This window comes from Anopheles arabiensis, chromosome 2 (assembly GCF_016920715.1).
Source record: "Anopheles arabiensis isolate DONGOLA chromosome 2, AaraD3, whole genome shotgun sequence".
Lineage (NCBI taxonomy): Eukaryota > Metazoa > Arthropoda > Insecta > Diptera > Culicidae > Anopheles > Anopheles arabiensis.
In genome coordinates this window covers 16435319-16462923 of record NC_053517.1, presented here as the reverse complement: position 1 = coordinate 16462923, position 27605 = coordinate 16435319, and the positions used below count along the sequence as shown (strand labels likewise).

General features: G+C 45.5%; 1 protein-coding gene across 7 annotated transcripts in view; it reads left to right on the top strand.

Annotated features, from left to right (window-relative positions):
* The window catches only part of LOC120896224 (broad-complex core protein), a 126455-nt gene that overhangs the window by 41344 nt on the left and 57506 nt on the right, over positions 1-27605 (top strand). For all 7 annotated transcript variants that reach the window (XM_040300200.1, XM_040300202.1, XM_040300197.1 and 4 more), the window contains exon 4: positions 23783-23835. The gene's annotated coding sequence lies outside the window, so the exon portion shown is untranslated. The remainder of the gene's footprint in view (positions 1-23782; positions 23836-27605) is intronic.

The following is a 27605-nucleotide window of genomic DNA, read 5'->3' as shown; positions in this document are numbered from 1 at the left end:
CGTGCCGGAAGATGCCGCAGCAGGTGAAACGGTCATTTTAAAGTGTAATGCGTTGCTTGTCTGGTCTAATTAAATCAGTACAATTGAGCGTTAATCACAGGCTTTTATTGATAAATGTTTGGTAAAGTTTTCAAGAATATCGGTTAAACAAAATGTAATTCATTCAAGGGTCAATGTTGATTTTTTCACTATCGTTAGAGTTTATGATATGCATTAGTAGTGAGTTTAAAGAGATACGACCGTACATTATATCGTTTCTGAGTAAATTGATGGGTTAAAATAGTTTTTTTTGAGTTTCAAATATTGGAACTTCTTGTTTCAACGAGTGGAAATAACCGACTGATTTTATTCTATAAATTCACCAAAGCCTACTAAACTACGTTCATGCTAGCGAGGTTGCTATGATCTCAACACTCCTCCTCAATCTCGGCTGGCTTTAAACCAAGTCGTAGGCGCATCTGCTCCATCTTAACGCGAGCTAACGGTTTTGTTAAAACATCCGCTACCATTTGTTCGCTGGGACAATAGCGAATATCTATCACACCATTTTTCACTAACTCCTTAACATAATTGTATCTGGTGTCGATGTGCTTCGTCCTGTTACTATCACTGACAGATTTCAGCATTGCTATGCAACTCTGATTGTCTTCATGCACTATTATCGGAGTCGGAACTGGTTCATCAATGTCCTTTAATAGTTTCATTAACCACATCAACTCGCGGCTGGCTTCGGAGAGTGCCACGTATTCCGCTTCGGTTGACGAAAGTGTAACGCATGGTTGTTTTCGAGCTGCCCAACTGATTGGTCCTCCGAGATGAAACACGAAACCGGTATTCGACTTTCGGTCCGTCTTATCACCAGCCCAATCAGCATCAACGTACACTTCTAGTGATCCTGGTGAACCTATTCGCAAACTCCACTCCGCAGTTGACTGAAGATAACGTAGCGTTCTTTTTGCTTCGGTCCAGTCTGCTTCCGTTGGGAGACTCACCTTGCGTCCTAGGATCGAAGCGCTAATGGCGATATCCGGTCTGGTATTCACCGCGACGTACAGAAGAGCACCCACCAGGCTCTGGAACTCGTCGTTTCTAGGCATGGCTTCCTCCTCCTTCTGCTGTGCGTTCGGATACCCAGGATCCATCGGTATCAAAGATCGCTTCGAATTCAATTGTCCAAATCGTTGAGCTATTTTCTTTATATAGTTCTTCTGGTTCAGGAAAAAATGTCCACCTGACCGTCTCACTCGTATTCCCAAATAGTGCCGTATGTCACCAAGACACGTAATGGTAAAATTATTTTTAAGATGCTTACGAACAGCTTCATATTCTGCTTCCGTGTTGCTCATTATCAATATATCATCCACATAGAGTAATATGAACGATTTCTTCTGTTTTCTTGAAGTTTTAACAAACAAGCATGGGTCTGCTACCGATGGTATGTAATCCAGTATCTTCAATACTTCGGTGATTTTCGTATTCCACACCCTTCCAGCTTGCTTTAGACCGTAAAGACTTTTTCTGATTTTCAATACGTCATCTTTAACTCCGTTATTAAAACCTATCGGCTGCTTCATGAAAATGGTTTCTTCTAATTCTCCATGAAGGTACGCCGTCTTCACGTCTATATGCTTCACCAGCATTCCTCGTCGAGCGGCGATACTCAATAAAGTTCGAAAAGTGGTTTGTTTAACGACTGGCGCAAAAACTTCATGATAATCAATCCCATATTTTTGATTGAATCCTTGTGCTACCAGTCGGGCCTTGTAGCGGATCAGGTTCCCGTTTTCATCCATCTTTTTCGTGAAAATCCATTTGTTTCCGATAGCCTTCTTGTTTGGCGGCAAACGAACTACCTCCCATGTGCGATTTTCCTCATGCGCCTGCAGCTCTTCTTTCATAGCTGCCATCCACTTGTCACGTTCGGGGCTAGCTATTGCTTCTTTGTACGTGCATGGTTCCGCATGAAATTGGTTTGCTATGCGCACGGTGTCCTGGTATCGCTCTGGAGGAATACCCTTTGTGGTACGCTCCGATCGTCGAACTGCTGGAACAGAAACTTCCTCGATGACGAAATGCTCCTCCTGATCGCCAGATGATTCCAGCTCCTCCTGCGTTCCAGTTGCCTCAGACTCCAAGATATTTTCACGACGGATGGTATCGAATTCGACATCGCTCTGGAACTCATCGTTAGATGTTACTGATTGAAAACCATCAAAATCTAAATCGCTGCATTCATCGTTTTCATGGTCACCATCATTCTCGGAGAACGTAGTAGTTGGAGTCTCGTCGTTGCCTGTTTCTGGTGCTGCAATAACGGGATCATCATCAGCTTTGTTCATCGCCGGAGAAGAAAATGGGTATGAAACGATACTTCCCTGCGAAGGTTTGGTTTCCCAAACCTCCCGATGTGTCAGAAAACGACAATCTCTGCTCATGATTATTTTATATGTTTCAGGATCGATGAAACGGTAGGCCTTGTGGTGCAAAGAATAGCCCACAAACAACATCTTTTTTGATTTTGCATCCATTTTAGATCGCTTGTTCGGTGGAATCCACACGTATGCCCACGAACCGAAAATCTTGAGATGACTGAGATCAGGCTTCTCTCCAGTCCAGAGCTCAAATGGTGTTTTTTGAAATAGGTTTCGTCGGTAATCGGTTCTGTAGATATGTGGCCGTGTTCACAGCTTCTGCCCAATACGTATGCTGCAGCTGTGCGTCCAGAATCATACAGCGAGCCATTTCCACCAGTGACCGATTCTTTCGCTCCGCTATCCCGTTTTGTTGCGGCGTGTAAGCAGTAGTAAATTGTTGAGTGATGCCCTCTTGACGACAGAAACGGTCCAGAGCTTCATTCTTATATTCACCACCTTGATCTGATCGAATCACCTTGGGTGCTCTTCCGATCTGATTCTTTACAAATCGAACATATTCTGCTATTCGCTTTGTAACCTCCGATTTTTCCTTTAGAAAATAGACTACTGTGTAGCGGGAAAAATCGTCTATCATCGTAAGGAAATAACGACAACCTCCGGGCGATGGTGTTCGCATTGGTCCAAACACGTCCGTATGGATAATGTCTAACAGCTGCTTGGATCTAATTTCTGATTTCCTTGGAAACGGTAGCCGTGCCATTTTACCCTCTAGGCAACACTCACACGTTACGACATTTTCGCAATCTTCGATACAGCACCCTGTTGCTAGATCTTTATTCTCCAGGTCCCGAATTGCACCCGGATCTCGATGCCCAAGAATGCGATGCCAAGTGTGTAAACAATTAGATGTATGGTCACTCACCTTAAGTACAGCTTGTTTTGTGCGCAACCTATACATCCCATCGGACATAATTGTATCCGCAATCACCTTGCTGTCTTTTTGGATGTGGCACCCATCCTCATCAAAGATGAACTTGACTCCCTTGGCTGTCAGTTTCCTCACCGATATAAGGTTGGATTCGAATTGCGGAACATAGAGCACATCTGTGAGGAGAACAGTGCTTTGTTCACCCTCTCGAGTTATCCACGTCACTCTGCACGAACCAACTCCTTCTGTGGCAATCTTCTTGCCGTCTGCTAAGGAAACTTTTTGCTTCACTGTACGGTCCAACGAAACAAAGTAGTCTGGTTTGATGCACATGTGTGATGTTGCACCGGAGTCTATGATCCACATATCACGTCCGCAGAATCTTTGTGAAGCCGCGAATGTGAATTCTGATGCTTCTGAATCCTGACAAGCCGTTTTCGCTTTCGGATAGCGACTTTTTCCTGGCCGCTCGTTGGATTTGGTCTCCTCGATGTGTTGTTCCTTCCATGCCCAACATTGCTTCTGCTTGTGACCTGGTTTTCGGCAAAAGTTACACAACAAGGTTTTCTTCTGCTTTTCATTACCAGCCTTAAGCACAGAATCGCACAGATTGTTGCGATTTCCCCTTTGTCACTTCGTCAACTAGCTTGGATTTGATCAATTCAAGTGTCAATTCACTCTCTGATCTCGTCTCTAATGCTGTCGTGAGAGTATCAAAGGATGCGGGCAAGCTACGTAGCACCATTGCCACCTGCAATTTTCGGTCCAATTCATGATTTGCCACCGACAGCCGCTCAAACAGTTCCTCCATTTCGAAAACGTGCCGTTCGATGTCCTCGCCATCTGTATACCGTTTGTCGCAGATTTGCTTGAGCAATGACACAACGGAAGTCAACGTTACCTTCTCATACTGGTTTCGAATGGCCTCCCAAGTCTGCTTCGCCGTTTTCGAGTCCTTGATTAGGTTCAACTGACTATCCTCCAGAAGAAGCCCAATCGTCGCACGAGCTTTCTGGTCTCCGGTTTTCCAAGCTGTAGTGTCTGTTCCAGCACTTGATCCGGGAATAGCAGCACTCGATTCGGGGGTAGCAACTGGGTTTGTTCCAACCACGTATTGCCACAAGTCTTCTCGCATCAGCAGAAACTCGACCTTGGTTTTCCACGTTCCGTAATTGCTTCCATTTAGTTTGGCAATTCCTAGTCTCTCCATCTTGAAAAATCTCAATTTATTCTGATTAAAAGAATTTTCTGATCGAACGCTAAGCACCTGGGCCCATAACCTATTGGAACTTCTTGTTTCAACGAGTGGAAATAACCGACTGATTTTATTCTATAAATTCACCAAAGCCTACTAAACTACGTTCATGCTAGCGAGGTTGCTATGATCTCAACATCAAACGTTCAGAACATTCCGTAATGAAGCATTTGCATTTTCTGATAGATGTCTAATTCATTCTTTATGACCTATTGCATCATGCAGAATAAAGAATGATCAAATATGGGGCAGAATAAATGTAAATGATTATTTAAATATTCTTTCTTCAAATTATTCAAGATTTCTCTAAATATTTTATTTACTGTATTACTGATTTACTGATTTACTGTACTGTGTGTCTGTCAGTTTTGCCTAGCGATCTCGAGGTTGCGTAGCGATGATTTCAACCATTACACCGATTAACACATCGTATCATAAACCGTAACAATTTTAAATTGTTATTGTAGACAGATACAGGATCCAGGAACTGTGTGTGTTCCAAGGGCACAAGTCAATGTTTTATTTATATTTTTTTTTTAGGAAAACAATTACGCAAACTATAGCAGCAATAAAACCTACCGGCTCCAGAAAAAACAACCACGATCGCTCTAAAACGATGCGCCATCATTGTGCTCCATTGCAGCAAAAAGATGAATTTTTGGAATCAAATCAAGAAAACCAAGACGCCGCAGAAGCTGCCCGAATAACTACAGCACACTGCTGTGTGTGTTACTGGTTTTGTAACACAATCTCTTGGGCGCTCTTGGCGCACTCACTACTCTGTTGTACATGGTCCTAAGCTCGAGCGCTCCAACACCCGAGGCAAAAGAGAGGACTGGGTTTACTGCCGATGTAATAATTCAACATATTACAGCATCAATTCCTCTTTATGATATAGCATAAAGGCGAGCGCGGAGGGAGGAGGACGGAGGGGTTAGTAGATGGGAAAAGAGGGGGCTGGGCTGCGGAAAGGCTGCTCGTTACAGACACATCTAAAATATAGTTCAAATGCGCGATGCTATTTCCTTACTATACATATACCCCCCCACCCCTGGGTGGGGGGAGAAGGCAGCAGTAAAAGGGAGGAAGTGCTTCTTTTTTTTTTTGGGGTATACTTTCAAGACCACTGCAGATGTACTACCCTGTTTCCAATCCTCTTCTCCCTTGCACTACTTGGCGGCCCCGCATGCACGCTCTCTTTCTCTTTCTTTCTCTCTCTCACACGCTATCTTACTACTTCTTCAGTTTGGATCGCGAATGTGCTAGAGCAAAGAGAATCGTCGGATTTTTGTTATCCTATTTCCGACCTGTTTTTTTTTTCTTCTTTCTGTTTGTGTGTGTGTATGTTTGCCACCTTTTTGGCATTTTTGTTCTTCTCAATCACACACAAACACAGTGTGCGTGTGTGTGTTCCGCTAATACAGTGCGTGCGATGACTGTGTGTCGGCGCTGTTACGCAACCTCATACCCCACCATCGTCCCTCGACTGCTTTGACCGCACAATTTATATTACTGCCCCCCCCCCAACCCCCCTTCCCCTCATTACTACCTTCCTAGCGCTTGTCCTCCCAATCCACATTAAAAAGTCTAAAGAGAGGGAGCGGGATATGTGTGGGTGGTTTAGGTTTTGGTGTGTGTGGGTGTGTGTGTGTGCATCCCCTCCTATATTGCTGCGCTCGGTTCATTTTCTCGCACTTTTATTGCCGTTTTTTTCCTCCTCTCTATAATTCTAAACTACATTACAAACTACCCTTATTTTTAAACATTTCGCGAACGCGAGCACACACACACACACACACACGAGAGAACCGCACGAGTGCCCCTCGGGGCGGTAGTAGCAGCAGCAGCAGCAGCACCCTCCTCCTAATGCTTATGTAAAAAAGGACACGCGCGCGCGGGCTGCTCACCGGGACGAGAGGAGGGAGGAGGAGGAGGGAGGGGAGTGGTGCTGTGCGCGCTTCTAAGTACCGAATAAAAAACGACGACAGTGTGCGCGCTTCCACCCTTCACTCCCTCCTCCTTCTCTATGTTGTCCTCCTGCACCTTCCATGCGCTTCTTTCTCCTCCCGAATCCACTTCCCACCCTGCTTATCGCTCTATCCCACTCGCGTTGTTCCAAAATCGTAAACCGAAATAATGATGCAAAAAAAATCCTGTGGAAACTCCTCTCTGAAAAACGCAAAATCGGTCGTTTTTTTAGAAACGTAAATGGAGGAGAAGAAAATGGTAACGGTTGAGGAAGGTGGCTCCCTTTGGTGTGGCGGCTGGTAGTGATGGAAGTGGAAGGCGCAAGTGCAGAAAAAAGGGGGTAGCAAAAAAAAAACGAATCCTGCAACAAAACCAAAACCAGCAACGGCAGCAGGAGCGGAAAACGAAAAAAAAAAAACACACGATCAGAACGTAAAGAAAACTGCCATAACAGGTCTATTGACATGAGCCCGGAGAGCACTCAAACATTACCCCAAGTAATGTAATAAAACGTGCAGCGCGCGCGCTTCTTGCTCCCGTCAGCCGCCCCTCCCGTACACTTTTCCGCGCACAGCAGAGAGAGAGAGAGACTGAGAGATGTATATATGTATCCTTCTCTGTTTACTCTAAAACCCCCACCTACCCCCATATCGTCACCCCACAACATCAACCCCCTTTTCTAACCACTAACCACCCGCCAAAGGCTCCTTCCTCTCCGTCGTCGTCCTGTTGGCGGGGGGATTTTTTTGTTATGTATTTTAAAAAGTGCGCGTTTTTTCCGCAGCCCGCACACACACACACATTCTGCACAGTAACTATTCCAAAACAGAGCGGAGCAGAGCTGCACACTACTCTAAAACAGCTTCCCTCTTTCTCTTCCCGTTTCCCTACTTCCCGCTACACACACACACACACACACACGCACATTGACATACACAGTCGCGCGGCGGGTACGCTCTAATTCTCTATCTCTGTTGCTCCACAGCTGGCGAGACAGCGCGGTGTGCAGCAGGGGGGGGGCTCTTCATTTTAGAGAACAACATCCTTCGGTACTTTTTTCTCTTTTCTCCTTTTCCACTAAATTGGGTGGACTGGGGTGGGGAATGGGCGGGTTGCCGTTATAAAATAAAAATAAAGCAGGAGACGGCGAGCACCACCACCACCACCGCCACCGGTGCTCCTTTGGGCGCGAGCAAAGAAGGGGCCGCCACCTCTACTCGCGCCGTCATGTTTTTCTGGTCGCGAATTTTCCATCAAAGCAGGCAGCGGCTGCTTCATTTCCCGAAACCAGAGGCCAGAGCCTCCCGTCATTATCCCCCCCCCCCTCACCCCCTCGTTACATTTTCATGGTTCTCGTGCGTCTCTGTCTCTCGCCTAAAAGTATTGCTGCTCCCTTTTTGGAGTTGCTTCCCCGTGCTCCGTGGTTCGCTGTAAGGGGATGGGGTTTGTGTGTGCCTGCATTAGAGCATTAGAGGTATGGGTTAGTAAGGGGGAGCCGAAGGGTGTGTGGATGCTGGAAGTTAGTTAGCAACCTTTCTGCTCCCCCTTACTTTGGACTAGAGTGGCGCACCGCTGCCTCTCCTCACTGCCACTCACTCACGTGCTTTCCGCGCGCAGAGCACTATAGAGCGCTGGAAAAATCGGCCTCGCTGTGCTCTCTCTCTCTCTCTCTCTCTCTCTCTCTCTCTCTCTCTCTCTCTCTTTCTTATTCTCAACAATGCTCTCTTTTTACTCCGTCCTTTCTTATGCTGACGATTTTTCAGTTTTTCCCTTTTTTCTACTAGCCCGCGCGCGCTCGGTGTTGGGATTTTCTATCCCTTTTTTTTTTGGCTGTGTTTGTTTTATGCTGCTGTTTTTTTTTTGGTTTGGTTTGGATGAGATTTTTTCTGGGGTGGGTTTTGGCGCGCTGCTCACTACTAATACTACTGATATCGTACATGACGAAATCGATGGTTTGGGGCGGTGGTGGTGGGTGTTGCTGTAAAGGGGGAAGGGGGATAGGAGGGGAGGTTTGCGGCGGCTGCTAACGCTGCTGCTGATGCGATTTTTATGGCAATATTATATCCTAATATCGTGAAATAGAATGTGGTGTAAGAAGGGGAAAGGGCGCTATGGTGCCGGGGGGTTGGTTTAGCAATCCGCGTGGGATGTGAGTGACAGTGTGTGTAGTCACCAGGATCCGCGAAGTCCCTCGGTACATCGGCTGTGCACGAGATATTGAAACAGCACACAACACATTGGAAAGATTTTGACTGGTACTGGTGTAGGGCTGGGGGGTGATGGGTTAGCGAAAAAACAGCGAATAAAAGACACACAAACTGCCAGCCAAACTCCAAAAAACCCGATCCCTCTATGTCTCTCCTCCCAAGCTCTTCATCACTCCATAATTTCGCTTCTCTCTTTCTCGGGGTCGTGCTCTTTCTCTGTCGCGCGCTCTGCATCCTCGTCGCTGCCCCCTTTCGCCCGTCCTACTGCTGCAAAGTCTTCTGCAAGTGAGACGAAAACGGTGAGAAAATAGAAAGTGTAGTAGTAGGCAAGGATCACGGGTGGTGCGTTTTTTAAACAGAGGAAAGTGGTGGGACACGGAATGTAAGGATGTGAAACAAAGATATGGTGCGAGGAAAGGTAGGAGGGTAGACAAGGGCGTCTCAACCCAGGTTTAGTTGAAGGAGGACGGTTGGCCAGAAGGAAGAAGGGAGCCATTTTTTCGGAATGGTTTGTTTTCGCGAACGCGAACTATACATAAGGTTTTATTAGGAGTATAACGAACGACCGCGTTTACTGCGGGAACAGTGGAAGAGTTTGGGAGAATGGGGCAGGGAAGAGAGAAGTGGTGGTAAAGCAGCGAAGTTTTAGAGAATAGATATCAAATGCGCGCACAGACGCGCACGCCGTAAACCGTTGCTGCTGTTGGGTTTGGGAAATGGAAACAAGATGAAAGCAGTAGGGGGGGGGGTGGGTGGGGGGTGGTGAGGTGGAGCAAAAGTTCAGGAAAAATCCTTCCATCGCCCCCCTCCAGTAGGCAATAGACGTGATAAGGAGTGGAAGGGTTGGGTGGAGAGGGAAGGAGGTGGGGCTGGTAGGCAGAGCCAGTATTAGTAGTGGTGGTGGTGCTGGTAGTCGGAAAATGGGTAACTTTTTATGTCTTGCTTCCTTCAGCTGCTTCGTGTAACTTCTTTTGCCCCTTTCATCCTTCTCCTCCCCATCATTTGGGGCGCTGTGTTTGCATACGTACAGTTGTGTGCGTGCGCGAAGTTGAAGTTGCTTTTTTATTATCATTATTATTGTTATTATTTCGCGTTTGCGCTGCCTGCGAAGAAGCCGAGGAGATGCTGCGAATGGATGGGGGGGGAGCTTTTTTGTCGGGGTATGCTAACTTCCCACTCGCGAACGAGAGCGCCCTGTTTTTTTTTTGTTGCGCTGCAGTTTTCAGATGAAGAGCAGCGGAAGGGTGGGATAGGGTCGTAAAAGTTTCCCTACATAAAATGAAGAACTGCTTCTGCGAAATAGAGGGACGCAGGATGGGGGAGGGGGTCGTTAAAAAATAAAATCAAATACCATGGTTGTAACTATGTGCCTCTGTTTTTGTGCGTGTGTGCGCGACTCAGCGGATGGGAAGGTGTTGCGGAAAGGAAAAAGGGGTCGTTCGGGGCGGGTAAGGTGGAATATGCTCTAAGACGAAGCAGAGCTACGAGGAGAGCTATAAAAGTGGAAGATTTTGTAAGACGCTAGCGCGAATGCTGGTGAGAGCAGCGGAGTAAGAAACGAAAAGCTAATGGTAAAACGTAGGCGCGCTGGTGCCTGATTTTATTGCTATATGGAAAAAATAAGACCAGGAGGAGGAAGTATTATCGGGGGTAGTGCGGAGCGAAAGTAAAAATCGAAATGAAAGCGCATCATATTTCATTATGTATGTGTGTGTATTTTTTTAAGTACATACACACCAAGATGCTGTGCCTGGTTAGAATGTAGCTGAATGTGTGTGAGTGTGTGCATATGTATATTGCAGCCCTACTTACTCAACCCGTCTCACGCGAAGCAATGGAAATTTTATGTACAAGCACATCAATTGGATGAGTTTTACTGTGTCGGTGTGCGTATTTTGTTTTATTGAATCTTAAAGAAATATGGCCGTCTTCGCTGTGCGTGCTGCTTTCGCTCAGTATGTGCCTAATGAGCACAAATTGGGTTTTTCTTTTATTTAAATTGGACGAATTGTGTTGGAAGCTGCTGTGCTTTCTTTTGTTTAATCTAACTGTTTGACGTCGTTCTTTGTTCTAATAGTCGATCCAATACATCATTCAATGTCCCTCTAGCATTACACTTTGAATTGGTTTCTTAAGTCTAATATGTATAACTTAAAGGAACGATACATTATCAACAACTCACGACTAGTACATTATCATTTTATCTCTATATTTTGACAAAATGCTTTAAGAAGTCATCCTAGGAGTTGGGTTCAATAGATGATGATGATGATGATGATGTTCGAGTTTATTATCAGACATTATAAAGATGATATTATAAATGCTGATACCAGAAGATGATACCGGTCTCGTTGTACAGACGTCAACTCTACCGACTTAACAACATGCCCGTCATGGGTTCGATCCCCAAATGGACCGTGCTGCCATACGTAGGACTGACTATCCTGCTATGGAGGGAAATCAATTAGTCACTGAAAGCCAAGCCCACAAGTGGTACAGGCAGGCCTTGACCGACAACGGTTGTTGAGCCAAAGAAGAAGAAGAAGATTATAAATGCTATTAAAGTGATTGATGATATATCGTAGCAATTGGAACAAAGACTCCAGCCGTTTAATTAAAATTATTCTATTAGCGTCTCCTCACTCTGTATTGCTACAGCATCTCACGAACAAGTACTCGTGAAGCGCTTCAAAAGGTAACGAAAATGCAAAATGTCACAGTCAAAATCATAAACAATTCTGACTGTAACAAAATTCATGCCAGCGTCCCACGTACCTCAATTGTGATGATCAGAGGTGATGCTCAAACAGTTGGTGCGTCCAATACATGCTTGGTGATATTTTAGCAACTAACGCATGGTCAGTCATTTTGTCATGACTTTTTTTTACTGTGTTTAGTTCTGCAAAATCGCACTGACCTAGTCACGACTGAAACATACTTATGTCACTAGCTCTACTGTGATGATCTAGAGGTGAGACTCAAACAGTTGTTGCGACCATCACATGATGGGTGACATTTTGTGCAACCAACTCTTGGTCAGTCACTTGGTCGTGACATTTTCGGTCGGTGATCCTCACGATAGTCATCAGAGATATGCGGTGCGTGTGAGTGGTCCCAAGCAGCGAAATGAGCATGCTTTCTCGCTCTGTCAGATTTGATGGTCTGTCTGGTAAAAACGGAGCGTCTACTCTACTTGGTATCGGTGGTGATTATCACATGATTCTCATGACATTTTGCAACACTGGCTTTAGATCTATAGATGGCACTATTTGCTTATTGTATGCCATCCGTTCCTAGTTGCATATGCCAAGATTAACATGATCAATTGATTTATTAGATTAACACCAAAAGATGTATTAAGAAATACTCTAATCCATTGATTTTCTCTATCGCTCAACATCGGTATGGACCATAAAAAGTTGTATTGGTATATTTTCTTGTTTTGCTTAAGATATCCAGCAAGAAAAATCTCGAAGCAGAGAGCGTCTTATTTTCGAATCATTCAACCATTTGCTGCCGCTGGTGAAAAAAACCAGCAAAGGTCACAAAACCTTCCCGCTGCAGTGTGCTTTAACTCGCCTACCAGCAAGCAGAGCATGATGGAGTTACTTGACATTCGAAATTGCATTGCCTGTGAAAGACATAGTAGAGAGAGAGATAGAGGGTTGGAACTGGGAACCAAACTCCACAAAACTGGAAAGAAAGTTTCATTTGGCGATGGGGGCATACCACCACGCCACGACAGACTGGGTATCATCATCATCATCATGTTGGACTGGTCATGTGTTTGTCCCAGCTTTCCGAAATTCACACGCCGTTAAGAAGGGAAGAGGAGGAGCGTGTCGGCAACATCAGCAGCAGCGCGCAAAAACACTCGCGCACACACCCTTTTGCCAAGAATGGAGGTTTTCGGCGAAGGTTGTGTTTTGCTTTAGGAAGCAAACACCACACAGAATACGGAGGACCTCAACGAGGAGTTTGGGCGTGTGTTGTGGTGTGATGGTGGTAGTATTAAAGAAGGTAGACACTAAGAAGAAGAAAAACGTGCATCTTCTCGAGAAACCTGATGCTCTCCTTTCCCGATGGGGGCGCACTCACACAACATCCTTTTGCGAAAGGGACAAGATGGCTAAAGGGACGACGACCGACCAACCGACCGACCGACCGACCGGGTCGTCCCAATCAACTCTCCCTCCTGTCCGTCCGTGTTGATGTTGACGATAAGATGCGGAGGAAGGTGGCGGGCGTGGTGCGCTCGTTCTCATCCTCATCATCATCCTCGCACACCCGGGTCGAGCCCTTTCCTCCTCTAAACGCGTCACCTTTTGCTTGAGCAGCAAATGATCGGAGATGTAGGAAGATTTGCTGCTTTCTTTGCCACGCTTTTCTTTCTGCACTTCTCTGTTGTCTTTCTTCTTCTTCTCTCGGATGCTGTTGCTACGTGGCGGCGGCGGCCCGTGCTGCGGAATTTATTTGGGGAAGGTTTCGTCAGTCGTCGTCCTCTGTGGCATTCTACCGTCGCTTTGCAGCTTCCCTCCCGTTCACACGTTGCTGCTTCCTTTCCGGTTCGTCGCTTGTATGATTTTTTTTTCGCTCTCTCTCTCTCTCTTCCTGCCCACTCCAGCGCAATCCTCTGGTTTGCTGCTGTGTGTCTGGTGGACGGCGACGACGATTTCTTGACCTACTTATTTGCCGCCACATTACCGTTATGTCTCCCTCTCCCTACGCTTTGCTTTAGGGGTTGTGTTTGCGTTTGTGGAGGGTGATAGGTAGGATGCTTACATTTCTCCCTGGAACACACGGTTGTGTGTGTGCTTATAAATGCACATGCTGGATTGGGGAGAACAGGGCAGGGATCCTTGTGTGTGGTTCGTCCGGTTCGATTGTGTTTCAGTGAATTCCGCATTGCATTTTGCACCACGCTGTTGTTGAGTGATTTGCAGGATTTGTAGCAACCTTTTTTTTGCACTCTGCTCCTTAATGATGATGATGATGAGAAGGTTTAAGATTCTTGTTGATGCCCGCCTCTTGGCTAATTGGCAGAAAGGGATAAAACGGTACATTGGTTTTTTGTTTTGTTATACCATTTTGTTGATTTTGTCTTTGTAACGTTTGACTTTGTTTTGCACGGTTCTGGAGGAGTTGGGAGAAGTTGGAAGGCTTCTTGTTAAGTTCACCAAGCTCCGTAACGTGGAACGAAATGGAAATATTGAGCGTGAAATCTTAAACTTAAGTTATTCGATACAGTTTACGAACATTTTTGTTACCATGTCATGTGTAATACAGAGTGTATACTCATTTTTTGTAAGTTATTGTGTTTTCTTAATTACTCTCCAAAGGCTACTGCTCTCCATACGCTCTAGTCGACAGGAAATTCCCACGCAAAATAGAGCATGCTTTCCGGACGGTTGCTGAATTAAGGCTTTACCATGCTACCCAAGTCCAAACGTACATCAGCAGTTCCTAGAGCAGCTTCCTTAATTTCCACATCCAACACCACCGACGACCAGGGGGGGGGGGGGGGGGGGGGGCGATATTTTCTCACCGACCAACAAAAAGGACCAATTCTCCGCTGCCTTTCCTGTCCTACCACCAACACCACCCATGTCGATGATATTCTTTTACTCGCCCACCACCCCACCCCACTGTGGTCGTGTCGTGTTAGGTCGGTGTGCCGTAAGGATTTCCGGAAATTGCGGTCTGCCTTTCACAGCTTGCCGTTGCGCTTGCCGTCGCCAGCTGCTTGGGGGGGTGGGTGAAAATCACGTGGTCGTCGCCGTCGTCGTGAGTAGCAGTGGGCAGCCTAAAAGCGCAGAGAGAGAGAGTGGGAGACGAGTGTAATGGGGGAGAGGGTGGGAGGGAGGGAGAGCCAAGACGCAAGGTCGTTGGTTTGTTGATGTCGGTGCGAGCGTTTTTGTGTGAAAGGGAAGAGAAGTGGTCGTGGTGTGGTGTGAGGGTCGATGCGTATCGTGTCCATTTTCTCCGCAAGGGCTTCTTCTTCTGCCTGCCCTGTTGCGGGTATGTGTGTCTGTCTGTCTGGTGCTGTGAGTATGTGTGTGTGTGTGTGTGTGTGTGCGTGTGTATGGGTGGAGGGTTTGGGAAGGTTCTCTTGTGTCTCTCTGTGGTTTAACCCCAGACCAGCGGCAGACAGACGGATGTGTCCTTTTGCTTGGAATTTTTGGGCTGTGCCGTCGGGCCGCGTGGGTTGGTGGTGGTGGGTGGGCTTTCTAAGGGTGTGAAGGTCGACCGGCGACGACGTGTTGCTTCGACCGAAATTTACAAGCATATCCGGGAAATTGCTTCTCCATCACACCATGACCAATTTACGCACCCTGCGGCGGAAGGATTGTTGTTTGCGCTTACAATGCGGAATACAGGGGAGGGGAGTTGCGGTTCAAGATAAAACACTCTTCACCCTTTGCACCTTTCCACAGCACCTGTAAGGTATTTCGAATGAATTCCTTCCGTGGGAGTTGTTCGACTTCGAGGGGAATATTAGCATTTGTAGCTGAATCTTCATGGAAATTCCACGATCCCTTGAATTAGTATAGCTACTGCGTCTCATTTTCCTTTCTTGGATTTGCATCACCGCACCATGCACCATGCCAAACTGATACATATTAGTTAGTCGTTAAGGGACGTTAGAACAATTGAAAGTCTAAATCTGCAGGAATTTACAAATAAATGTTTGAACCAGTTTCCAAGGTACTCTCAATGCCAAGCGGATTCCTGATATACTCACAACATTGAAAACGAATCCAATGTGGTTCCAGTTAGACGTACACACTTTGATTCACGTTCTCATAGTGTGCTTTTTGCTGTAAAATAACATTTGAAACTAACTGTCTAATTGGAATATGGAATATGGAGACTAAGGTAAGCTGTTACTTTCATGCATTGCGCCATTTGCGCAAACGTGTTTGTAGTGGCTGTCTTGTTTCATATTTTCTACCACACAATGTATTTGGCTGAATAGTGCCTCTGTGTTTGTGTGTAATACGCTCCTACGCTTAGAGCACCAATTCATCTTCATCCGGGCTGCATGATTCACATTACAAAGCCTCGCCTTTTCGAAAAGGCTGTAGCACTGTCAGTGTTCCGTATGTTGCCTTTTTTCTCCCTCATCTTAATGCAATTTTCCTGCCTCGTTTCGCTCAGTGTATAATTTGCTGCTTTTTTCCAAATGGCTCTCTCTCTTTCGTTTTCGCTGCCTTAAGCGGGCTGTAGAAAAGCCCATCGCTTTTGTATAATAAGGGATAGTTTATGATGCCGCCGTAGTGGTGCTTCGCGCTCTAATGCCAAAAATCGGTTTATATATTTTAAGAAATAGCTCCCCCCACCCTCCTTTCTTCCTTCTTTGCTGTATTTCCTTTCTAGTTAAAATGTGCGGCCAAAATTATAGCCTCTTGCTGCTGCTGCGCCTTCGCCTGTTGTGCTTCGCTGCCAAAGTGGAGGAGATTTCCGTGAACAATAAAAGAAACGATATAAGAGAATGGCAGTGGCAGCAGAAGCAGCAGCCATATATTCTCCGCTGTGTTGTGCCGCGTCACCCGCCACAACGGAGGGATGAATTCTGTGTAAGGATGGATTGCGAATCGGATCCGTCCTTTTGCTCTACGAGGGTTCTCCCTTTTTTTTGTATCGAGAGAGCAACATCCGACAAATTCACGGTCAGCCTCCTAAGCGCCTTGGTTGGTGCAGGCTGCGGGGGAAAAGCGAGAGCAGTCAAGTGTTTTTTAGGTTTTTTTTAGTACAGCTTTTCGTCACGTGGAAATAAGAGAGAGAGCGAGAAAGAGACACACTCAAACACACACACATACAGGGAGAGCAAAAGGACTTGCCCGATTAACTGAGACAGTTTTCCGCCCTATCTCGCTTGCTCTCGCTTCATTTTCCCTTTCCTATTCCAGTAACGCTCGCGAATAGTTTTCCGCTGGCAAGTTTCGCGCGCGCGAACCCGTCTGCTCGTCGGCCATGGTTCGGCGTTTTCTTCGGCATTTCTTCGGTTTTACATTACGATTTATTGCTTCGCTCTCTCTCTTAGCCGAAGGAAGGATATCTGTGCTAGAAGCGATTTATGTTTTTCGCTAATGTATATGTAATTTTTTTTTTTGGAAAAAGTATTTATTTTGATTTTTTACCAAGAAAAACAAAAGTGAAGTAGGAGCCAATTTTCTTTTTTTTTTTTGCGATTATTTATTGACGTTTAATTTGATGTTAGTTCATGGTAAAACCTTAAGAACAGTAATAATAAATAAACTCAAAAATAATGCTTAATTTTTGACAGTTGCAGTAGTTGATGTTTGAAATTATAGTTAGAGTGCTATCATACTTTGAATTCTTCCTTCCTCCCCTTGAATTGCACAAAATGCGAACAACAGAAAAATAGATAAAAAATCCATTCTTTCCATCCTTTTCTGCTGCCGTTGGGTAGTGTACGTGCGGTGAGATGATTTGAAATACATAATAAACATAAAATAGATCCATTTTTTCTCCTCCTGTTACCTCCTCCCTACACAAACGCCCATCACGTCCGACCCACCTGTCACTATCCTTATAATCGCTGCCTCTCGTGCCTCCCCGTACCATCCTTCACCGCCGTAGTTATCTTCTTCCCTCTTTCTTCCGCACTCCTAGCTCTATTATAGGTGGGTTAGCACTTTTCCTAAATAGTTCACGCTTAGTTTTTCTCCCTCTTTCTCTGTTTTCCATCTGTGTTCCACGTTTTTCTCTCTTTGCTCTCTCGCGTGCATTCGCTGGCTCGTTCGCTCCGACAGCAGCTTCCGACCGACGGTTGCTCTCTGTTTACGGTTTGTTTTGCTATTGCTTTCCCTCTTCCCCCCCACGGCTTGGTCGCGCGCCGGTGGTGGTGGTTGTGTGCGTACTTTGGTCGCTTTGCTTGATCGCGGGGTGCATGCCTGTTTTAGAGGGAAGCATGGAAGAAAAGGGCACAGCTAACGGCGAATAGAGAGAAAAGGACTACCACACCACCACCACCCCTATCATTTCCTATCAGCTCCCCCCTCCTCCCCGCGTGGTGTATTCTTCCGACGCGGCAGAGAAGTAGTAACAACACAGTTGATTGATGCTCGCGTCCTTCGCCGTGCGGCGGGAGAGAGGTGGCAGAGGCGCGGTGCGGGTGGAATTTTCTTCCTTAGAATCCTTGGAAACGATCGGCGGAGGAGGAGGCTGCTGTTGGTGGATTTTTTAGTACGTATGTGTGTGTGTGTGTGTGTGTGTGTGTGTATGAGAGAGAGAGAGAGAGAGAGAGAGAGAGAGAGAGAGAAGAGGGTCGTTTGGAAAATCGCCTCGCGGAATGAGATTTTTGCGCTAGTTAGTGCCGCGGCTCGGTCGGTATCGTTTTTATTTTATTCCTTGTTTTTCTTTTTTTTTCTTTTGCATCCCGCCCTTTTTTGCGCGCACAGTGCGTGGGTGTGTGTGTGTGTGTGTGTGGGTGCGGTGGAGGGTGTATTTTTGTTTCACTTGTCGCAGTGTGTGTAGTGCTTGGCGGGATTTTTTTGTTCGCTTCTGGTTTTGTTCGTCTCTCCTCCGTTCGTTGCCATTACTGATGTTGTAAAATTTTTAGCTCCCTATTTCCTAATGCTCTAGGCATCCCTCCCTTCCCTCCTGCAGTTTCCCCTACTCTCCCGCATTGGAAGTTGCTGCTCTGTGCCCAATTTTTGAGCGGCAGCAGCAGCAGCAGCAGTGGGCAGGAGTGGGTTTAGTTGCTCCTTTACTTCTTGTGCTCGCTCGCCTCTATCCTTATGCGCCTACTCCCCCCCCCTCACTCCCCCCTTACCCCCTCCCGCTCTGTATTGGTACGAGCCGCGCCACCACGACGATGAATGTCTTCGTTTTGCAACCGGGGTGGGGGCAGCCCGCGCGCGCCGCGTGTTGGTGGCATACGCGATTAGTTTGCGTGAGTTTTTCTATATACCCTCGCTTGTCTATGTATGTGTCGTCGTCCTGTAGAGAGGGGTTGCCTGTAGTCTTTTTTTCTGCTTGTTGTTGAAAAATGGTACAATGTGGTTGTAAAGAATGCTGTAAAAGTGGGTGGATAGAGTGGGTGGTAGGGATTTGCCTCCGATGAAGTTGGAGGTTTAGATTGAAGTTTTTATTTCGTCCTTTTTCTATCACACGGCGGGGGCGCCCCGGCAATGTAGTGAATCGTATGGCTTTTAGGGGTGGCCGGAGGAGGGGGGTTGGGGTTTGGGAGTCTGTGGGAGAATATAATGCCGCGAATGGTGCGATTTTTTTGGGGTCTCCTTTATGGCTCTATGTTTTTTACAAAATTACTTTGTATTATATTGCGCAAAATGGGCTCTATCTCTCTCACTGTCTCTCTCTCTCTTTCTGTTGCACAAATGCTTTATGATGATAGTGTGCACGAAGGGGGGGGGGGGGGGTTTACACGAACGAAGTAATAGGATCTCGAGCTGGTGGGGAGAGGATGCTGTGGACGGTGGTGTATTGTCGGGGATAGGGGGAAGTTATAAAAGTGTTGGTTGCAGGTAAAGGAAAAGAGGTTGCGGGAAGCGTAATAGAAGAGTCAGTGGTGTGTGTTTGTGTGTGGTTGCGCTATTTTAGAGCGGGAACAGTGGTTGAGTAGTTTGGGCCGGGGGGAGGAAGACGTGAGGCATAGTCAGGAGGTGTAGGAGAGATGCGACAGTAGTGCGGAGGATAAGAAAATGGTAAGGAATTATATCGCAAAAAAAAGTGACCAAAGGCAAGGCTAGGGAGGTGGTAGACGAAGTTGAAGCATCTTAAATAAAAAGGAAGTGTTCGGGGGTGCGGGCGGAACGGGCAGAGAAGAAGAGAGAGGATGGGACGATGGTTGTAAAATCCATCGTTTTACAATTACACTTAACATTCACGACGCAGCGAAACCGTTCCGTGCGCTTCGCCCGCTGCTGCTACACTTTATTTCGCAGATACTGCAGTAGGCCCTCATTTTATTACTATTTTTACGTTTTATGTTTCCCGCTGCGTGGGGGGGGGGGGGGGGGGAGGGGCGAAAAGACGGCAGGAGCGGATCTCGGTATTATCCTTGCGCAAATTTTACCCATTTCGGGACCGAGGGAAAAGGAGCACTGGGCGAAATCCGCGGAGACGCAGGAGAACGATAGGGAAAAAGTGATAAAAAATAAAATATCGTGCAGAGAGGAGACGGGGAGGAGGAGGTAGCTAAAGCTTCTCGACATGGTGTGTGGTATGCTTACGAGTTTTATGCAGCAAACGCTAAATTGTGTATGACATTTAACTCTCCACCCTTGGGTGTGTATATTAGTGTTGCTTTTGACTAATGTTTTCGGTAAATTTGTGCTTTGTTTAGAAAAATCGTATTTTAATTATTCCTGGTCAGCACTGGTTGTTATCGGTGCGTCTTAATATGGTGGAATAAGTCTGTTAAGCTTTGTGTTAACATTAGAAAAGATAACATAATTTCAAAACTATTGGACCAAATGAAAAAAACGGGTGGTATGGTGTATAATGATGCACAGTGTGAGGACGGGATGGAAAATGAGCGACCGTTTTGATGAGAGTCTTTTTGATCATTTTCAGCTAGACTATGCTCTCTCGCTCACCAAGACGACATAAATACATTCGTATTAGTCTATTGTTACATCGTCTTAGTTTTTTTTTTCGAAAGTGAAGTTTTATAGTTTTTTCTTCTCCTTTTTCATTTTGTCAATCCTCCCGTCTCTCGCTGGTGGTGGGGTAGCCGTCTTCGAATTGCTTCGAATTGCTCTCTGTGTTTGCCAACTAGCTTATGAGGGAAATTGACATTCTCAATCATAGTTGCTGTTGGGATGGTTGTGAGTTTAAAAAAAAAAAGAAAAACTTTGTCTAGATGGAAAGATAACGTAAGTGTATATATTTTCTGTGCTTAGCATGGTTTCACTGCAGTGCGGTCTTGCTAATTGAATGGTAATTTTTAATATGTAGGCGTTATTTACGAATTCTAAGAACAAATTCCCATCTGTTTAAACCTCCAATTAAATAAAATATTACCAAAATTAAAACAATATAAATGCACTACTGTACAAATCCTTCCGCGACTCGCCAAATAACGCGCACTGGCTCACTCTATTCCTGGTCCAACCTACCTCAATCTCCATGTGCTAACTAGCGACCTCTACTAGTTTGCGATTAAATTCATTCTGTAATTCACTAGTCGGAGTGAGTTACAATAAATGTGTACAGCAAAAGAGCCAAAAGAGTTATAGAAATCTCTTTGTGCTGAGTGTGATGTCCATATCTTTGCTTGCAATATGAAGCCCACTCATTCTTTTACAAATAATATTGGCACTCTTATAACAAAGTGAATTGAATCAAACGAGTTAAGGGAGTCTATAAGGTGTATGAATCCCTAACGATCGAATGTTCTCATGTTTGGCTCTTGTGAGAATTGTACAATACAAGTTTTCAAAATACTGTATTGAAATAGGGTGAAAATGTTAATGAAATAAAAAATTAATTTAAATAAATTTTGTATTAATGACAGACTGACTTACACTACATTAGCAATTGGTAACGCTGTTGTATTTTCGAATTGAGTTAGTTTAGTTACGAACTACTACCATCAACAATGTACGGCACAATTCTACTCTGTATATGTTCAACCTTACGCTTCTGGTTGGAAACGAAATTTGGAAACAAAGCCAAAGCGTCATCGCGCGATAAGCAAAAGTAAAAATAAAAGCTGATTAGAGCGGGATCGATAAAGACGCTGAAAAGCGTTTCCAAGGAGTGGAAGGTGGATAAGGGATGGTAATAACCAAATAAAAAAATATACAAAAAAAAAACGCACACATCAAGTACCTTTTCAATACCATTACACAATGGCGCAGAGTTCGGTGTCGCGTCTTGCTGCGATTTGTGCTCTCTTGCCCCCCCCCCCCATCCCACCCAGCATCTAATATCAACATTTTACCTCGGCTTTTATAGTTGTGTGTAGCAAAGGCATAGTTATAAGTGTGTGTGTGTGTGTGCGCGCGTACTTGTGTATATGTACTAAGAGCTCTAGCCTATTCCCCTTCTCATCACTCCCTGTTGTTGCACCCACTGCCACTGTCGCTGGTTTTTTGAAAGGAAGTCACATTCGTGCTCTACTACTCTTCTGTTTTTATTCGCCTGGTAAACTCATCCCTTTTCTTTTTCCTTGCCAGCTCAGCGCGCGCTGCCATGGTGTGTTGTTAGCTAAAACTGCACTGTATGTATGTGTTATTGCGCCACAGCTCGCCGCTCTTCCTAATATTATCCTGGGCTCCTCCGCCGCGCCCCCTCTGCCGAGAAGCGCTCATGTGCGTGCTCACAAATTTTATGGGGGTAAATTTTTAATCTTTTCCATTTTCCGACACAAACCCGCGAAGCTTAGAGTGGTGTGTGTGTGCGTTTGGAGGTAGAGGATTGGCACCGCCACTCCGCACAGCCAGCCCCCTTTTACAGACAGCGTCTGAGGGGAGGGGGCAATGGGAAGAGTGAAAATTGCAAAGTCGGTTACTTAGCTCCGGCAGTAATTGACGAAGGATGCGAAGGAAGCTAGAGTGTACACACACTGTGTTAGTGTGTGCTTGTGTGTCTCTGTGTATGTACTGAAGGCAAGTGGGAAACAGACGAAACTGTAAAATGTGCCAGCATCCTGCGAAAAGCTCGAGAAAAACCAAGCAACAACAAAAAAAAGAGCCAAGGGGGGGGGTGAAACAGCGCCAACTCGCTCGCGAAAGGAGGCAATGAAGCCAAGAAAGTACGAAGAAATAAATCGCGCGCCTCCATCACCTCGCTCCTCGGGGTAGCCGCTTTCCGCTGCTGCTAGCTTCACCAATTGTACACACATACATACATACACACACAGCACAAATCGTTCGGTGTCCTGTTTAAGAATCCTTTTTTTTATATTTTCCCCTATTACACCGTTCCATCCGTGCAGCACAACCGAGCAGCTCTCCTCATTTTGCTCATGGTCGTCATTGATGTGCCGCATTACAAGAGATGGGGGGGGGGGGGGGGGGGCAGCATTAGTGGGCAGGGACGGAGGAAGCGCACAGTGGTTTAGTCGGGCGGGGGAGGATGGTAGTTTCGGAAAATGTTCGATTTCTTTGTAGCTCGGTTCTTTTTTTCTGTGCTGGTTTTAGCTCTCCGTCTTAAGTTTGGTTTTGGCTGCAAAACTTAATGTATTCATATTTGGTATAATATTACATGGATGATGGCTAGAGAAGAAGAGATGCCGGATCTAACTCTCTCTGTCTCTCTTTCCCACTCTTACACACATACACATTCCCGGTGCAACCCCCGGATAGGCTGGGGGTAGGTTGCTTGCTTAGCCCTCTCCGTCTTTATCTTTTCCGAACGAATGGTGAAGCGAGTTTTCCAATCTACCTTCCCCCCATCCCTTTGCCAGTGTGCAGATTTTTTACGCCATAGCCCACACCCGAGCATAGGCTACTGCTGCTGCTGCTGCGCCTGCCAACCGAATGCATTGTAAATAATTAAAATTTATAACCCCAATACACACGACGACGACGACGCTGGTTGGCTCGGCGCACGAAAGAGATAGTGTTTGGGGACGATAGCAGCAGCGAGAGAGAGCGAAAGAGACTGATGGCTGCTGTGTTTTTCAAAACCAAGACAACCATGACGATGACGGGGGGATGCGGGGGGGGGAGGGGGAATAGTATCGATCGGTAAAAAATTTATAGCATCTTTTTGAAGATTTCTTCTCCCGCTGCTGTTTGCCTTTCCTCTTTGCGTTTTTGGCCCCGTTCAGTTTTGCTTCTTTCGGTCCCTGGATCTTTGGGCTTCTTTACATTGTCATAAGTGTGTGTGTGTGTGTGTGCAAGCTCAGACGATGGCGGGAGGGCACGAACTCGAAACTAAATGCTGACTACAGCGCGTTTCACAGCGCTATTGGTCGTTTGCGTCGGGCCTGGCGGAGGATGATTGGGAGGCAATAGAGAAGGGTGATGTACTGATGTACAATGTAAGTTAGGTTCAATTTCATAGCATGTAACTAATTTCTGTGTTTTCTTTCTATTCCTTTTTTTTGCAGCAAACTCTTGATGTCTTAATACTTGATGTTTCTTGCATATTATTAACGCTTTGGTAAGTAATATTGTACTGCATAACTAAATGCTGTTAGTTGAGTAGCCTCTCTTGGTATTACATAGGTTATGAGAATATTCTCAAGAGGGATATATTTATTTGATTTATCCCCAAGAGAACGAAATGATTGTTATTTAATGTCTATAAATGCAAGAGACTAGGTTACCAAATAATTGGCGTTATAATTCATTGCATATAATAACGACAGTGCTTATGAATATTTTTCATTATAATTATCAAGCATTCATTTTTCAAACGTCAAATGAAACGTTTTTCATTTCTTTCTAAGTGGTTCGCGAAGAGCAGAGTTAAGTTGTTTCATAAGGTCTTGATGTTCTTTTTTAAAATAATGTTCCTTCTTTGCTGGTTTTCATTTCCATTAGCAATGCCACATGTAAAACCTACTTCTGATCAATGAAATCGGCCGAAAGAAAGTGAAAATTAATTACAACTGTGTGCAAGTATGTGGCCACGTCTTTGCTCCACTTGGCCCAAGATTAGAAACGTGGCACAGTTTAATCACGCACCGTGTAGGGAGCGCACACATGCAAAGCGTACCGACGGTTTAGTACTGGTGGTGCAGTAGTGTACGTGTCGACGTGACAGTGGCTGCCGCGGTCGCCGTCACCCCCCAAAATAGTAATAGTACTATCGGGACCACACCGGCCAAATAGCGCGAACGCACACACTCACCGGATCGCCACACACCATTCGCTAAACTTGTGCAACAGCAAAGACATGTGCTTCCGCTTCTAATCTCGCTCGTCCGGGGTTGTTTCTTTGCAAGTTTGCAAAGCTTGCTTCTTTCTGCGAGAAAGCGAACACATGACGTGGGTTGACCTTGGACGCAAACATTTCACATGTGTTGCTGCTGCTGCACACCACCCCCAACCACAACAGTCGGGGAGGATTTTTTGTTCGCCTCTTTCTAAGCACCCGGGACAAGCGTTAGCGGCGCTGCTCTGCTCGGTGTGTGCGTGTGCATCGCTTTTTCGCAACAAGTTTTGTTACCAGGCGGATGTGTGAATAGTACATCTAAAACCAAAACAAAAAGAGTTTGCAAAAAAGAAACAAACAAAAAATTCGATACCGAATGTTATCGCGTAACTGTGAAGTTATGCACTGTAGAATAAAATTACTTTTCACTTGTATCCCTTTTAGTCATTTGCCAAAAATAGCGGATAAGAAATTGTCTACGACGCTAACTAACATGGGGTTTTGTTTTCAAGTTTAGCAACACTAGTTACTTAAGGTCATGTGGCATGTGTTTCTTTTTATTCACAAAGCCGCCGGTGCGTTATGTTATCAACACCAACAAATGATGGTTCCATTCGTGCGCTCCCTCTTTTTTTAAAACCCATGCAGTTCCTACTTCTTATTGGATTTTTCGTTTCATTTTTGCTGATAAGATTTGCAATTTTTTTCAAAGCTAACTTTAAGCGATTAAGCTAACGTTTGGTTTCATGTGCGTCTCTGTCCCTGATAGTGGTTGTGCGAGGGTTGCCATTTTTTTGGATGAGATCCAATCTTCCGCTTATTAGAATGGTTCAGCTATAATTAGTCGAGTAGGGATGAAAATCAAAACAATCTTGTTTTTCGTTTTTGATAGTGTATGTTCTGGACTCTTCTGGTTCATAAACAAGTTTTTTTTTGCGTATTTATGAAGTCTTACATGTAGTAGTATGAAGATAGTATTAAACCTATCTTATTGACTATCACAAATTAGCTGTACGATAATTTGCTGTAAACAATCAACAAATGGATCATTTGCTGAGAAGTTAGTGTGTCCATTAGAATCAGAAAACGAGGTTTTGAGGTTTTGTATTAAAAAGAAACTTGTTTGTTTATCGTATCGTTTAAACCCCGTTTCAATCGTCCACTTCCTCGTGACAGTCGCACAGTACCATGCCAAGCATTGCGACTTGTGCACCATAGGTCGTGATATCGAGTCGCTATGCAATGCAAACATAGTGAAGAGTTGCATTAAATTGTTATTAAAATGTGCTTTTCAAAACCTCACGAATTCCTGACCAACAAACAAAAAACGGAAAAATTAAAATAAAATAAACGAGCTTAACAACAAGGGTTTTTGCTGTTGTTGATGTCGTGTGATCCTTGACCTTTGATTTATCAAATCCAAGAATTTATAACGCATTTTAGAGATGGTGACTAATATCATACTCCTTGTGGTGTTTTCGATTTCCCTTCTTTCAATCCAATTAATGTTATATATTTTTTAACTTTCCCGCTCCTGACAACTTTGTCTGAATCCAGCGCGACCGTTTTCTCAAAATATATCCCCTTTGTCAAAGTTACTGCCAGAATAATACTTTCGTCCTGTGTCTCCATGTGTTTCCTACACCCGTTTCCCTTTCTTTTTTCCCCTCATGTCACTGATGCCGTAGCTTGCTTCTATAATACAGCATGCTGCCCCGGGAATACGTGTGCCTGTCGTACGTACTCGAGTCATTAGAAGTGGCTAACCCGCGCATACATCATTGAATTCAGTAAAGGCGAAGAGCAGGGGATGGCTGCATTGTCAGGGAGGAAGATGTGAAGGTTGAAGAAAGGTAGGGTTCTTTAAGGGGTATAAAATAATACCTAAAAACTCCTCCAAACAGCCATCCCTATGGTGCGTGTGCATGTGGCTCCATGTTTGCGCGCATGTTTAGTTTAGTTCACTTAGCGCGGCTCCACAGCGTACGTGTGTGTGTGGGTGGGTGGATGGCTGGCTGGGTACAAAGCTCCACCGTATGGCTTCTTGTGATCTTTTCCTTCACAGCCCCGCACACTCAGCTATGCATACCGCATGCGTTCGTGTGATTTTTTCAGCCCCAATCATCCATCCATCTTTGCGGTGGCGGTGCGACGGTGCACACATGTTGAGGTATGGGGGAGGGGGAGGCGGGAGGGTAGCAGTTTTCCTTTTTTCTTTTAGTACCGAAAGGGTGCCCTTTTTCGCGAGATATTACAGCAGTTTTATTGCCATATCAAACATAACGGTGCGCGGGAGTGAAGCATTAGAAAAAAACAGGCAAGAAACAACATGCCCCCCCACCCCCTCCCTCCTTTTGCACACGCTCACGCAGCATACATACTAGTCAAAGAGTGGGGGGGATGGGGGAACGGCTGTGTTGGAAAGGGGAGAGGGTTGGGAAGCGGCAGGAACACTTACTTTTCGCTAGCGAGAGCGCGCGCGTACACGTGTGGTGTGTGCGGTGTGGAAAGTCGCCGCATAGAGCCGCTCAACAAAAAAAAAAGGCAAAAAAAGCAAAAACTGAGCGAAATAATAATAATAAAAATACAAAATGGTCCTGAGTATATATACTCCATCACAAACACACACGTTCAGAACCCCTAGCGATGGAAAGCCGCGCTTTGCTTGTGTTTTTACAAGCGCACGATGGGGGTTAAGGGGGTGAGGGGTGATAACGGGGAGAGAGTGTGTATGGCCGTTCCTTCGTAATATCATCACACCCTTGGGTGGGCTTTCGTGCCTTCATCCCACTTGCGTGGAAGGGGGGGGGGGGGGGCTGGGCAAGAAATATAAAACTGCTATATTGCTGCCGCGCGCGCCTAGTATGGCTTAGAAGCCTCATAACGTAAATGCAGCATCAGCGTCAAACGCTAATGTTGTGACGAGAGGGAGAGAGAGAGAGAGAGAGAGAGAGCGAGCGCGAGAAGGAGGGCAAAAAGGGAGGCAAAAACCCGGGGCCCGAGGAAAAGCGGCCGCATGTGATGGTGGGTCTGCATTGGTGCGCTGTTTTGTT